Here is a 15,353-nt window from a genome sequence, read left to right on the forward strand (position 1 = left end):
AATGCATGTTGATGCAATGCAACCTAAGCATATTAGCTATCATGCAACATGAACAATGCAATGTAATCATGCAAAGCTTACAAGCAAACATGCAAATGGATGGCAAGATGGACTTATACATGAATTAGGCAACTCTAAAAAGGCCTAAAACAGTAGCCATAAGTGCTAAAGAGTGAGGGCTAAATGGCATACACACACACATGCACATAAGGACCAACACTTAAGCACAAATCAAACAACATTCAAGCACACTTGAAAGAAGGAAACATGGACAAGTTAGCATGCAACATGAGTATTGAAATCATGTTAGGATGGTGCCAAACCAAGCAACAAAATCAAGCCAAAACATGCAACGAATAGTCCAAGTGTTCAAGGCAAATCAATAATGCATTGAACTACACTTAACATGACCAAACATGGCATGCATAGAAGGACCAAAATCAGAGGTTTAGCATGTTAAAACAAAGCTAAAGGACTACTTAGATGGCATCTAAATGGCCCAAAAACAAAGGCATGCACCGTGGCCAAAACATGGAACATTGCAACACATGCTTCCAAAGCGTTAAAGAGGCATGCAAGGCAATCAAACAAGCATGGAAATGGGACTGAAATAGCATGTAGGATGATTCCAAATCACCAAAACAATGCAAAGATGGCATGCTACACATGCACATACTCAAGGCCAACAAGCCCAAATACAAAAGAGCTATATAATGCATGCTAAAATCAACCCAAATACTTATGGACAGACCTAGAACATGGCAAAATAAGCACATAATCTTCACAAGACTAAGCCTAAAACATGCTCCAACAAAGGCTAACAACCTAAGGCACATTAAGGCATAAACAAGGCATTACATGGCAACTATGCTAAACATGCATGGAGTTCCAAAACCAACTTGAAATCATGTTATATTATGGATATATAAGCATGAAAAACAAACCAAACATGCTCAACACACACTCAAGCATAGGCTTCCTTAGGAGGCCAAAATATGCCCTTTTCAAGGACAACAAGGAGAGGGGGTGGCCCTCTCCTTCTTGGGACTTCAAAGGGTCATCTTCACCACTGAAATCCCCCAAGATTTCAGTGGTGAAGAGACCTCAACACCAAAATCCCGGAGCTAGCACAAAATGGCTCAAAATGAGGCCTTTTGAGGCCTAAGGGTGGTCAACACCCCTCAAACAACAAAACACTCTTAATAAACAATAAAGAGGGCTTAAAAATAGAACTTTTTTATGTTATACAATAATCACAAAAATAGTTCTAAGATAGGTATAAAATCAATGCAAAAAAGGGGAAAAAAAAGACTAGTTTCTCACCCTTGATGCCTTCTTCAACAAAGATGCTCCAATGGCCTCCTTGAGCTTGAATCCAAGACCAAAACTTCAAAACACACTCTTTAGAACCTCAGCTCCTAGAGGAAGGTGAAACACTAGGTGTTTGTGTGCAATAGTGAGACACAAAACACCTAGTGTGCAAAATGAGAGGGAAAGAGAGATAGGTGAGTGTATCTAACCCTAACCCTAGAAAACCAGAGCTCTCCTCTGTATTTTCCTCTCTCAAAAATGTTTAAAGCCTCTCCTTTGCCTTAGAGAGAGTTCCTCTCTATATGCCTCTTGTAAAGCTTACAAGACAAGCTTTGCAAGAGGGAGATCCCTCCATACACGTGTATGGAGGGGAGCAAAATCAATACAGCTGTCCTAAAATATCTACAAAAGCAGATGAACAGCAATCGGCCGGCAAAAAATGCCATCTTGGCCAAACAAAGTGCCGACCGGCACAAAAAAGTGCTGACCGGCAACAAATAGTGCCGACCGGCAAACTAAATTGCCGGTGGCAGCAAAAACCAGCCGGTGGCATCTAGCCACTGCCGGTGATGGGTGGGGATGGTCTACAAGCCCCAACCTGCCTCTCAAAGGCAAGATGCAAGTGTTTGGTGCAAAACCAGACACTAAACGGTCGAGTTCGGGGATCCTGAGGCGGGGCGCGCGAGCCGAGACCTCCGGGAACTCCAAACGAACACAAACATGGATAATCACCGAGTGTTCAAACGGTGACGTCCAAGTCTTGAGGACGGTCAAAAATGGGGTGTCTACACCCGGATTTATTGCTTTATTAGTACTTCCAAGTTTTCTTTATGAATGTAATAAAAAGCAACTTCGATCGTATGCAAGAGCAGGAGAACTCTGTTTTGAAATCAATGAAATTGAAGGTTGTGGTACTGAAAATTTTTCGCTTTAGTCTAAAAATGGTCTTAGTTGTAGAAAGATTAATTTGAACAAAGTCAACTTTTATTAAAACTTTTCAAAACCATTTTCGATATGGATCAGAACTGGACACGCCTGAGATCTGTCACTGAGATGCACAACCCCAGATCCCTGCAACTGGAAAGTTGCCCCTAGTCTGAATAGCACCTCGGCACTGCACAGCAACGGAAAGTTGCCCCTAGTCTGAAAAGCACTGCGCCGGAGATTCCGATGGATGCTGGTAGACAAAGATGACTGAGATGATCAAATGGACAAAGTTGATCGGGGAAAAGTTTATGGCTGAACTTCAGGATGAAGTTGCCTACGTATCCCGATGATGGGAATCAAGCCTTACGTAGTTCAGGCTTCGGTTCACTCGAGTATTTTCACTCTCCTTTTACGCTCTAACTTTTGCCAAGGCCGCCCTTTGCGGGTTTTCAACCTTGCGAGCTTAGTTTTTATATTTTCCAATTTTTTTATGCTCTAACTTTTGCCTAGGTCGCCCTTTCGGGTTTTCGGCCTAGCGAGCCTCTCAGGGGTAATATTTCTTCAACTTGTCCATGTTGATCGGTTGGGAGAACTCTAGGCCATCTAGATCCATCAGAACCACAGCTCCACCTGACCAGATAGCTTTGATGATGTAGGGACCAGTCTAATTGGGTCTGAACTTGCCCCTTGGGTCGTGGATGGGAGCTCGGTTGTCCTTGAGCACCAAATCTCCTTCCTTTAGATTCCTGGACTTGACTTTCTTGTTGAAAGCCCGGGCAATTCTGCGCTGATAACCTTGAACATGGTACAGTGCTTTCAGTCTTCTCTCATCAAAGAGCATGAGTTCCTCAAACTTGCTCTGCTGCCAATCTGCTTCGGCTATTTGACACTCAGCCAATACTCGCAATGACGGAACCTCAATCTCGATAGGTAGAACGGCCTCCATCCCATAAACCAATGAATACGGAGTCGCTCCGGTAGAAGTTCTAATTGAAGTCCTGTAGCCCCACAGAGTAAATGGCATCTTATCTGGCCAATCCCAGTAGGTTTCCACCATCGTCTGCAGTATGTGTTTGATATTCTTGTTGGCGGCCTCGACCGCTCCGTTGGTTTACGGCCGGTATGTGGATGACTTATGAAAAGCCACGTTGTATTTCTCCAACAAGTCAATCACTTTCTTCTTGAAGTGGGAACCGTTATCCGAAATAATCTCGTTTGGGACCCCGTAGTGGCAGATGATGTTGTTTCTGATAAACTTTGCAACGTGCGACGCCTTCAACACGGCATATGATTGGGCCTCGACCCATTTTGTGAAGTAATCTATTGCGACTAGGATGAACTCATGCCCATTCGACCCCTTCGGAGTGACAGCCCCGATCACATCAATTCCTCAAACTGAAAATGGCCATGGTGAAGTCATGTTGTACAGCTTCGATGGCGGGATGTTCATGCGGTTTCCATGGATCTGACACTTGTGGCATCGCCGAACAAAACCGATACAATCCTCCTCCATGGTGGACCAGCAGTAACCCTATCTGAGGATCTTCCGTGCTAGCATTACTCCGTTCATATGCGCACCGCATTCTCCTCCATGGATGGCCTCCATCAGGCGCTTCGATTCCTCGGCTTCAACACACAGCTTATGCATTCCCAGATGACCTCTCTTATACAGCTTACCCCCACAGATGATGAACTGAACGGCCATTCTTCTGATTGTCCTTTTATCCTTGGCATTTACCCCTGGCAGGTATGCTTCCTTTTCCAAGAAATTCCAAATGTCGTAATACTAGGGGTTTTCGTCTTGAACCTCATCTATAGCAGCAATTGACTCGTAGGCTGGCACAAATTTCTGGTCAATGATGACGGGACACATCCGGACTCCGAATGGGATGCCTATCATGGAAGATAGAGTTGCTAAAGAATCTGCGAACCTGTTGTTCTCTCTTAGTAGATGAGCAAAGTTTAGCTTCTCAAACCGAGGAATTAACAAATCCAAGGTCTGGTAGTACATCATCATCTTTTCTTCTTTGACTTTCCAGTCCCCTTTTGCTTGAGAGACAACAAGGTTCGAGTCTCCGATGACGTCCAACTATTTTGCCCCTAGTTCCAAGGCCGTTTCTAGATCGACAATGCATGCCTCGTATTCTGCTTCGTTGTTCGAGACTTTGAATCGGAGTTTGAAGGCTAGAGGGATACGGGACTTGTCAGGTGCTATCAGCAGCACTCCTATCCCATACCTGTACTGATTTGACGCTCCATCAAAGTACATCGTCCAAGTTTCATCGTTGATGTGAAAAATGGCTTCATCTAGGAATAAGTACTCGACTTCTTCGCCCCCTTCAACTGGATGGTCGGCTAAGAATTCTGTTACTGCTCTTCCTTTGACTGACTTGCGCGTCACATATTTTAGATCGAATTTGGAAAGCAACAGCAACCAACGAGCTAGCTTACCCGTAAGTGCCAGTTTCTCGAAAAGATATTTGATGGGATCGAGTCGTGAAACCAACATTACAGAGTGAGCTAACAGGTAGTGCCGCAGCTTCCTGGTAGCCCATATCCAAGCTAAGCAAGCCTTCTCCAACGGTGTGTGGCGAGTCTCATACTCTAGCATCTTCTTACTCAGATAGTAGATGGCTCTCTCCATTTTGTCCTCTGATTCTTGCGCGAGCATGCAACCCATTGTGGTCTCGGTCATTGAAAGGTACAACATCAGCGGTCTCCCCGGCTCTGGCGGTGACAACACGGGTGGGTTCTGCAAGTATTCTTTGATCTGTTCAAAAGCAGCTTGGCATCGGCCGTCCCATTGGAATTTCTTTCCTTTCTCTAGGAGACCAAAAAGTGGTTCACAAGTCAAGGTTAATTTTGAGATAAACCGTCTTATGAATTGCACTTTACCCAGAAAGCCTCGCACCTCCTTTTCAGTCCTTGGTGGTGGCATTTCTAAGACGACCTTAATTTTTAAAGGGTCGACCTCGATGCCCCTTTGTGTAATCAGAAACCCCAGCATTTTTCCCGCTGTAACACTGAACGTACACTTCTGAGGATTTAGTCGCAACCGAAATTCTCTGATCCTTTGAAAGAACTTTTGCAAGGCGGTGTAGTGGCCCTCTCTTTCTTTGGACTTGACAATCATGTCGTCCACGTACACCTCAACCTCTTTGTGGATCATGTCATGCAATATTGTGGTCGCGGCCCGTTGATATGTAGCTCTAGCATTCTTTAACCCGAACGGCATCACTCTGTAGCAGTAGGTCCCTCACGGGGTGGTGAAAGCAGTCTTTTCCCTGTCTTCTGGTGCCATCACTATCTGATTGTAACCTGAGAAGCCATCCATGAACGAAAGCAAAGCATGCCCCGTTGTGAAATTCACCAACTCGTCAATATGCGGCAAGGGAAAGTCGTCCTTCGGACTAGCTCTGTTCAAATCCCTGAAATCCACGCACACTCGGATCCTGCCATCCTTCTTCGGCACTGGGACGATGTTGGCCAACCAAGTTGGGTATTCGGATACCAGCAGGAAGCCTGCGTCGATTTGCTTGGTGACCTCTTCCTTAATCTTGAGAGCCCAATCCGGGTGGATCCTTCTAAGTTTCTGCTTAACAGGTTGGGCCTCGGGGTCAAGAGGGATCCAGTGCTGTACAATCTTAGGATCGATTCCAGGCATGTCTTCGTAGTACCACGCGAAAACATCTTTGAAATCTTTTAATATAGCGACTAAGCGCTCACGTTCCTCTGAAGACAACGTGGACCCGATCTAGACCAGCCGCGGGTCCTCCTCAGTACCGATATTTACTGTAGTGATTTCATCAACTAGGGGTTTAACAAATCTTTCCTGCTCTTGTTCAATTAAGCGTTGCAAAACCGGAGGAATTTCTTCCTCGTCGTTTTCATCAAAATTTTGAAAGTCTGAGTTAATGCAATAAATCAAGGGCACAGAAAAGTACTCAGAAACCACAGCTACTTGATTCTCATTAAACACATCCAAATCGTCCGATTCTTCGGTTACAACAGACTCAAAAAAGAAAGAAAAAGACGACCTGGACAAGACTGTGGCATCCGGGTTATCATCCCTAGGATTACCAGACTCAGACTCAGTCGAGCTGGAACTTGATTCCGACTCACAAGACTCGGTGGAATCAGATTCTGGCTCACTACCTGACTCGGTGCTGCTGGACAAAAATCCCTCTTCATACAGCCGAATGAGAGAGAGTGCGATAGATGCATCCAAAATAGTTGCTGGCGGGCCCGCAGCCATTCCATTCCCGATCACGCATACCGAGAAGTTATCCCCCTAGGGGTTTAACAAATCTTTCCTGCTCTTGTTCAATTAAGCGTTGTAAAACCGGAGGAATTTCTTCCTCGTCGTTTTCATCAAAATTTTGAAAGTCTGAGTTAATGCAATAAATCAAGGGCACAGAAAAGTACTCAGAAACCACAGCTACTTGATTCTCATTAAACACATCCAAATCGTCCGATTCTTCGGTTACAACAGACTCAAAAAAGAAAGAAAAAGACGACCTGGACAAGACTGTGGCATCCGGGTTATCATCCACAGGATTACCAGACTCAGACTCAGTCGAGCTGGAACTTGATTCCGACTCACAAGACTCGGTGGAATCAGATTCTGGCTCACTACCTGACTCGGTGCTGCTGGACAAAAATCCCTCTTCATACTGCCAAATGAGAGAGAGTGCGATACATGCATCCAAAATAGTTGCTGGCGGGCCCGCAGCCATTCCATTCCCGATCACGCATACCGAGAAGTTATCCCCCAAGCACTCCTGGTCGATCAGAGGATCTAAAAGTAGACACGCCAGTGCTACCCCCATTTCAAGTACGGTGTCCTCAGACTGCACTTTCTTACTCTGCCCAACCTCAGCCAATGGGTCCATCTGCTTTTTGGCAACGTCATCCCCGGATAGTTGCAGGTCGAAGAAGATCTCAAAACCAGGCACGCGCTTCCTCTCCGCATTCAGCCACGGCTTTGGGAAGCCACAAAATGGAAAGTCCTCCCCCTCTCGGACGAAAGCGTCCGTTCAGGGTACCCTGAATGGGTCGATGCATTAACTCAAAAGGCTTCCCTGCCTTCTTTGCTTTGGCTCTCCTAGCCATCTCTTTACCCTTCCTCACCCAGTCCTCTTTGGTGGGCAGATAGCCCAAGCCAAAGGTATGCGGATTGTGCGGCACTTCGGCCAATGCTGCGACGCCCTTCCGGCCGCTCTTTCCCAATCCCATCTCGGGGATGTGTTGAAGCTTGTTCATGAGGTATACAGATTGAGCACTGACATGCACTTCCTCATTAACAGCCATGATGTTCTGCACAATTTGGGCCTCAGCCAAAGTGAACCCTGATAAGAACAAATCCTTCATGCCATGTTCGATTTCCAAGACTGGTGTAGACACTTCCGGCGGTGGATGGATTGACGAATTCCCAAAAACAATAGCTACCCCTTTCCCGTGAGGGTACTTCAACATCTGATGCAAGGTGGAAGAGACTGCTTTGACCTGGTGCAACCACGGTTGCCCAAAAAGTAGGTTAAAGGTTGCGGGAACGTCCAAGACATGGAATTCAATGTTGTGTTGTCCTGGACCAACTTGGGTTTGAATTTTGACAGTCCCCATCACCTCCCTGCTTGTGTTATCATAGGCTCTGATAACTTGAGTAGTTGGCACGAAGTCCGCGGGCTTCAACCCGATTACATATGCCGTCCTTGACGGGCACAAGTTAATAGCGAATCCCGTGTCGACAAGAACCACTGGTACCCATTTACCTCTACATTCCACCGAGATGTAGAGAGGTTTGTTGTGATTTGCGCCTTCAGACGGTAGTTCTTTGTCAAAAAAGGTCAACGTCGGGGAACCTCCTCCCGGAAAAACCAATCCAACTAGCTGCTCCGGCGTGGTGTCTATAGAAAGCTTGGCCTTGTCCATGGCTGAAAGGATAGCTTGCCTGTGTACTCGTGATGCCATAAGCAGTCCCCAGATGGAGATGTCTGCTTGTATCTTCTTTAACTACTTCAGTACAACCTCTTCTTCGATTTGCTTTTCTTTCTGTCTCTCAACTTCCTCATCCTTTCCAGATGCTTCTGGCTGGTCTAGGTGCGGGGGCTTGAAATACCGCCCACTTCTTGTCATATGATCGACCTCGCCGATATACCGGGTATCATCTGGCTGGTTACTCCCCCAATCTTCATCTGTGTGGGCGAGACATAAATCATCGTCTTCCCACCACATTCCGTCGGCGGTCGACAGACACCTGTCCGGCCCGGTATGATCGTACTCGCAGTACCTTCAGCCCACATGCCCGCAGCGTCTTCTGTTCCTGTGCCTACAGCACTTTCGGCCCTTTCACAGGCTTTTGCCTTCCTGATTCTCTCAGAATCCCAAAACTTTTCTTGTTCTGACTGCATCAGTGCAGTTTGTGGTTCAACTTTCTCTGCATCCACAATGCTCAAGTCCCGAGCGAAATTCTTCATACCGGCGCTCTCCGACAATGTATTCTGACTTCCGGACCTTCCGGCCCAATTGATACCCTCGCCCCTGCCGGGCCCTGTTCTGGTTAGAACTCTTCCACAATATCCCGTTGATCATCCAGCCATCCGGTAACCTCTGCCGATTCCTCATAATCAAATTAGTTGACTGTCGCGCCCCCTAATTCTTGGTCATTGAAAAACTGTAGGTTAGCAAAGTCCTCTTCTATAGCCGCTACGTCATCTGTTCCCTGCTCAAATCTATCTCCCTGGATCACACACAGTTCTGCTTTCTTTGGCAATTCTACACTTGGCTTAGACCGGCCTGCTGACAGGATGTAATCACTTGGATCATAGACTTCCCCAGCAAAGTTCCCAGACTGCTCAAACCCTGATTCAATAGCTCCATCCTCCTCTGCAATCTCTCCCGTACCGTCTTCAACAGTCGCCATCATTGGCTCAAGTTGGGTTGTGGAGGTGCCCAGCATGCACAAAAAGTCAGTGCAGTCAGGGAGGAACACCTCTAGCTTAGGGAGATGAGACGGGGTGATATAGATGCTAGGATCGTAAGACACGACCCCAGTCCGGATAAAGTTGATTCTTTTGGGAGGTGGAGCTTGGTTGTGTGTAGGGAGTGGGTTGGTTGTGACATTGGGTCTTTCTAGTGGCAAAATCACTTGTTTGTCAACGAGATCTTGAATCTCGTGACGTAATCTGAAACATTGGTCGGTGTCATGATCGTGTTGTTGGTGATATGCACAATATTTGGCTGGGTTGTGAGTGGGGGGGAGTGGATTTGGCAACGGCCTCGGTTCCAGGGGTTTTAGATGTCCTTTTTTTATTAAGACCCCTAGAGCGTTGGACAAGGGCATGTACAATGGGGTGAAGGTCCTTTGGCCTCTAGGTTGGTATTTGGTGGTCTGTGTATTGCTTCCGGATGCACCGGAAAAGGGTGTGGCTGCCATGGGCTTTGGAAGGGGAGGGGGAATGGTGGCGGCCATGTTTACCTCCGAAGTTCTTGCAGTTGCAGCGCCACTTGGGCCTGCATTATTGTTGCGGTTAAAGGTTCTTTGGGGTTGCTCTCTGTCTTGGTCAATCAGACCCTGTTTTATTGCATCTTCAATTTGTACTCCCATCTCGTGCAGATCCGAAAAGGTAGGGAAGGGGAGCACAATCATTTTTTGCATCAGTTTTGGCTGGAGATTGCGCACCATCATCCTGATCTGGTCCTTATCGGTGGGCCTTAAAGTCATCATCGAGGCCTTCGCCCTCCACCGGGTCACGAAATTCGAGAAACTCTCTTTGCGCTCCTGCCTTGTTATTTTGAGATCACGAGTTGTAATCTCAATTTGGGTGTTGTAAGAGTATTACGCAACAAAGGCCTCAGCCATTTCATCCCAACTCCGCTTGACATCATCCTCCAACTTCGCATACCAGATAGCGGCCATGCCTGACAGGGTTCGGCCGAATAGCGAAAGCTTCTGGGGTCTGGTGAGGCCCATTGGCCGTAATATATCTGAGAATAACCAGAGGTGGACCATGGGATCACCAGATCCGTCGAAGCGATCTATCTGCGGTATTTTGAATCTATCTGGCAACGTTACAGCCACGTCGGTATATCCGTCCTCGATATCCAGGATAGCCTTTACCCCTTGGGATTTTTTGAATAGCTTCTCGAGCTTGCTCAATTTCAGTGCTGTATGGTCTACCTCGAACTCGAAGGGAGAGTCCGGTTGATTGACAGACGTAGGTGCCTTAAATAGCTGGGGCAGAATTGGGGGCGAAGCTGGCCCCGTTGGTATATCCGTATCTGCCTGGACATTTGGTGCCTCCTCGGGTGCTGGGATTCCCGGTGGGAGAGGAACCGGGTGTGAAGCAGATGCTCCGGTTTGTTGTTGCAGCCTAGCAATTAATTCTGCTTGTTGGGCCATGATCTCGGCCTGTTGTTTGGCAAACTCATCCCGGCGAACAGCGTCCTGCTGCACGGCTCTTATGGTCTCTTGCATCTGACGCATCATTTCCTCAAATCCTGTCGGTGCCGCCTTACTGCCCTGATTTGTCTGAACTATTGGCAGATCTATTTCTATAGCAACAATTGGGATCTCAATCTGACTGTCCACTGATGGGGTAATCCACTGCTCTGGCAACCTCTGCTCGGATACACTGCGTTTTCTTGGTCTTTGCCTGATAACCGAGGGTAAAGAGTGGAACACTAGTTGTCCGTCAACCAGATCCTCGGATTGATTGAGTCGGCGACCTCTAGTCCAGAGTGCTTGGGGAATATCTGCTTGGTTTGAAGCAATTGTGCTAAACTACCTTCCCCTAGTAAAAAGATAAATAAAGCAATAAGGAAATAAATAACCAGATAAACGGACAGCATAACAGCTTAAAATAAATACACAACACACAGCCGGGCATAACAACACACGGTCGACAAGCTGAGTACACACTGTCCTTAAACACTGATCATTATCCCTGAATCACTGTCCCCGAAAACTGAATCCGGTACCCGCAGATAACTGATTCTGAAACACTGACTGATGCCCGCAGGCCTGATACCCAAAATACTGAACTGGCGCTGGCAGGCCTGATGCCCAAACTTGTAAACTGATACATGCATTCGTATAGAGACGCACTCTAAAAAGCACATAACAAACAAGTGAGAGCCAAAACACCCCTATGTTGGGGTAAGGTTTCCCTGTCCTATTCTGTCAGGAGCTAGGGTTTCACTACGCACGCAGCGGTTTCAAACAACCTATCGGGTAAGCAACCTGTCCTAGTTTGGAATGGTCACTACGGATTCCGAATATGCACTAGGTCGAATGGTCAAAAGGGTGCCCCGGTAAAATCGGGGTTTGTGTTCCCATACTGGCAGAGCCCACAACAGGTTTCTAGCAGCTTTTGGTCCAAGAAAGTGAGCTCCTAACCTCTGAAAATGGCCTCCAAGTTGCTGGAGCAGAGTGTGGAGGTAGTAGGCTTGGAGGTGTAGTGTAAAGGTCAAGAACAAGGGTGTTAGGAGGCTTGAATGAGAGAGATATATGGAAGGGTGTATATATGAATCCTAGCTGGTTTTTCTAACCCTTCAAAATGGTGGTAGAGTGCTGGTTTTAAAGAGGGAGAGAGGCCAAGAGAAGGGGGGGAAAAACAAATTCAAATTTCCCTCCCAAAGGCAGCCCCTCGGATACAGGATCTGGGGGGAAACAACTGGCACAGCTGGAATACACTTGGAGAGAGGATCATGGCTGGCCAGGTTCAAAAGGTTCAGGGGGCCGGCCGGCCACCCCCCCTAGCCGGCCGGCCAGGGGTCAAAAGGATCAATCAAAATTACTGGCCGGCCACCCCAAAAAGGTGGCCTCCCATGTGTGCACAACACAAATATGTGGTCAAAACCCAGAAAATGTGAACTAGGAGAGAGAAAAGTCAACTTTTTAGAGGGGTTCAAAAGGGTCAGAGACAATTACTGGCCGGCCTATTCATATTGGTGGCCTCCCAGGTGTGTACAACACAAATATGGGGTTTAGGGCTAAAGAAAATGGTCCGGGAGTGGTCAACATTAGCTTTCTAGTGAGGAAAACAGGCGACGGAGAGCGATGAAGAAATAAAACTAGGTTTTCAGAAAAATTGCTGGCCTCCCACCCTCCTACAAGCTTTCTAACAGTGAAAATAAGGTCTCCACCAAAAATGAACCAAAACGGATGCAAAACGGAGGTTAAGGGACCGAAACGCGCGACCCAAGGCCCCGAAAATGGGCTGTTAAACACCGGAGGTGGCATTCGACCACAAAGTTGGTCTCTCAAGCCACAGTGTCCCCCAAAAGGGAGTAAATAAGATGTGTGTCGAAAACCGGAGCAAATGGAGGTGGTTAGGCGATCCCGAACCGAGGCACACGGCCGTCGGCTTCGAAAAACCGAAAACCGGGCTCCAAACGGGAAAAATGGCCTACGACCACGAAACGTAGCCTACGGCCACTGAGAAATGATCTACGAGACCTCTCCCTCCCTTCGGGAAGAGAAAACAGAGAAAACAGAGCCTGGTTTGCAAACTGAGGCAAGGTACGAAAGAGTCCGGAAGTCCGGAGGCAAGGCTTGCAGCCGGGACTCTGAAACTTCTGAACGAGCACAATATGCAATATCACCGAGCGCTCAATCAATGACGTCTGAGTCTTAAGGTCGGTCAAAAATGGAGTGTCTACAGCAACACATGTTCAACGCTACATCGAATGCAGACAAACAGGGTGCCGATGGGAAAGTGCATCGCAATGCAAGAGACACGCGCGTTACAACGCAAGTTAAGCATGGAGGTATGACAATACCAATGAAATGTGCACAACAATGAAAGTGGTATGCATAAGAATTCAAGTGGCGTGCATAACAATGCAGGATAAGTGCAAATTCGAATGCGTGTGTGACGTGAAACAACGAGCAAAGAAATGCAAGTTTCGACGAGTGCGACTCAATCGCGACCTCCGGTTTACCTCCCGGAAGGGTCACAACATACTCAAAAAGGATACATTTTGCTCTTGACGAGTGACGATGAAACACGCATCGAAAGTTGGAGTTGAAGTTCCTGCGGAGGGATTTCGCGACGAAAAATGCACTTTTCTTGCACTTTCTCGGGTACCGGGAACTCCAATGACTACCAAAATTTGCAGAGACCTTGGAGACCCTCTTGGGAACACCACCGACCAGGTTTGGAGGATATTGGAGGCCACCAACCAGGTTTGAGTGCAGGGGGTGGTCGGCCTACAAGAAAAGGTGGTCGGCCGACCACCTAGCCCAAATCCGGGGCAATTTTGACTTTTCACACTCATTTCTTTAAATATACAAAGCCAAACACTTTTTGCTCACAACTTCAGATCCGAAATTGCCTCCTCCTCCTTCCTAGACCATTCTCTTTCTCAGATCTGCGCTCTATACGCGTTTTCCAATGCCCCACGCCAAGTTGTTTCGCGAAAACTTTCAGTTTTCTTCACTTTGAACCGATTAAAATTTGATTTCGGAGCTTCTTTTCTCATTTTCACCACTTGAGGTAAGTTTGTCTCAATATTTGGAAGATTTTCTCGGGAGATGACTTTTGTTGACTTTTTCATTTCCTGAGAGTTGACTTTTGTTGACTTTTTCCAATTTTGGCTCATTTCGCTCATTTTTGCTCTTTTTTACAGATTCCCTGAGATGGCGGGTCAATTTCCCCATGGCGGAGGTTCTCCAGATGCCGGAGGCGATCCAGATATCATGTCTCTGCCGCCTAGGATTCGGCCATTCATTCCCGAGAGGTATGACCCTCCAGCACACGTCCTTCCTCAGGCGGTTTTTTATCACTTTACCGACTTCGATCCTCGAGCTCCTATGGACCTGCTATTGCGGGAGCAGGTGTCCCATCTCTCTCATCAGGCACGAGAGGTACGTACTTCACTTTTTTTACTTTTCTTGCCTTAATTCTGCATTTTTCGTGCATTTCATGCTATGTATGCTTATTGCTCGTTCTGAAGACATTCGCATGCCATACTTCTAGTCGTTTTGAACACGCAGCCCACACTATTTCTGAAATCTGAACACACAGCCCAAATTTGTTTGTGGACACGCAGCCCACATTTGTTGAAAGTTGAACACGCAACGCAAACTTTAAATTTCTGAAATCTGAACACACAGCCCAAATTTAATTGTGAACACGTAGCCCACATTTGTTGAAAGTTGAACACGCAGCCCAAACTTTAAATTTTTGAAATTTGAACACACAACCCAAATTTAATTGTGAACACGCAGCCCACATTTCTTGAAAGTTGAACACGCAGCCCAAACTTTAAATTTCTGAAATCTGAACACAGCCCAAATTTAATTGTGAACACGCAGCCCACATTTGTTGAAAGTTGAACACGCAGCCTAAATTTTAAATTTCTGAAATCTGAACACACAGCCCAAATTTAATTGTGAACACGTAGCCCAAACTTTAAATTTCTGAAATCTGAACACACAGTCCAAATTTAATTGTGAACACGCAGCCCATATTTGTTGAAAGTTGAACACGCAGCCCAAACTTTAAATTTCTGAAATCTGAACACATAGTCCAAATTTAATTGTGAACACGTAGCCCACATTTGTTAAAAGTTGAACATGCAGCCCAAACTTTAAATTTCTGAACACGCAGCCCACATTTGTTAAAAGTTGAACACGCAGCCCAAACTTTAAATTTCTGAACACGCAACTCATATTTGATTGTGAACACGCAGCCCATATTTGTTGAAAGTGGAACACGCAGCCCAAACTTTAAATTTCTGAACACGCAGCTCATATTTGATGAAAGTTGAACACGCAGCCCATATTTGTTGAAAGTTGAACACGCAGCCCAAACTTTAAATTTCTGAACACGCAGCTCATATTTGATGAAAGTTGAACACGCAGCCCAAACTTTAAATTTCTGAACACGCAGCTCATATTTAATTGAATTTGATTTGATTTGCACACAGCTCATATCTTTCATTTGCACGCAGCTTATTCATTTCATTCTGAAACTGAATACATGTGTTCATTGTGAATGCAGATGTCCTCCCGCGTTACACGGGGATAGGGCTCCATTGTTGCGAGAGATTGGTATGCGGAGCTCCCGGAGGTCGTCCGCGATTGGGTTGATCTAGCAGGGTTCAGGCCC

The sequence above is a fragment of the Camellia sinensis genome, chromosome 5, assembly GCF_055761805.1.
Source record: "Camellia sinensis isolate YWXY chromosome 5, ASM5576180v1, whole genome shotgun sequence".
Taxonomy (NCBI): domain Eukaryota; kingdom Viridiplantae; phylum Streptophyta; class Magnoliopsida; order Ericales; family Theaceae; genus Camellia; species Camellia sinensis.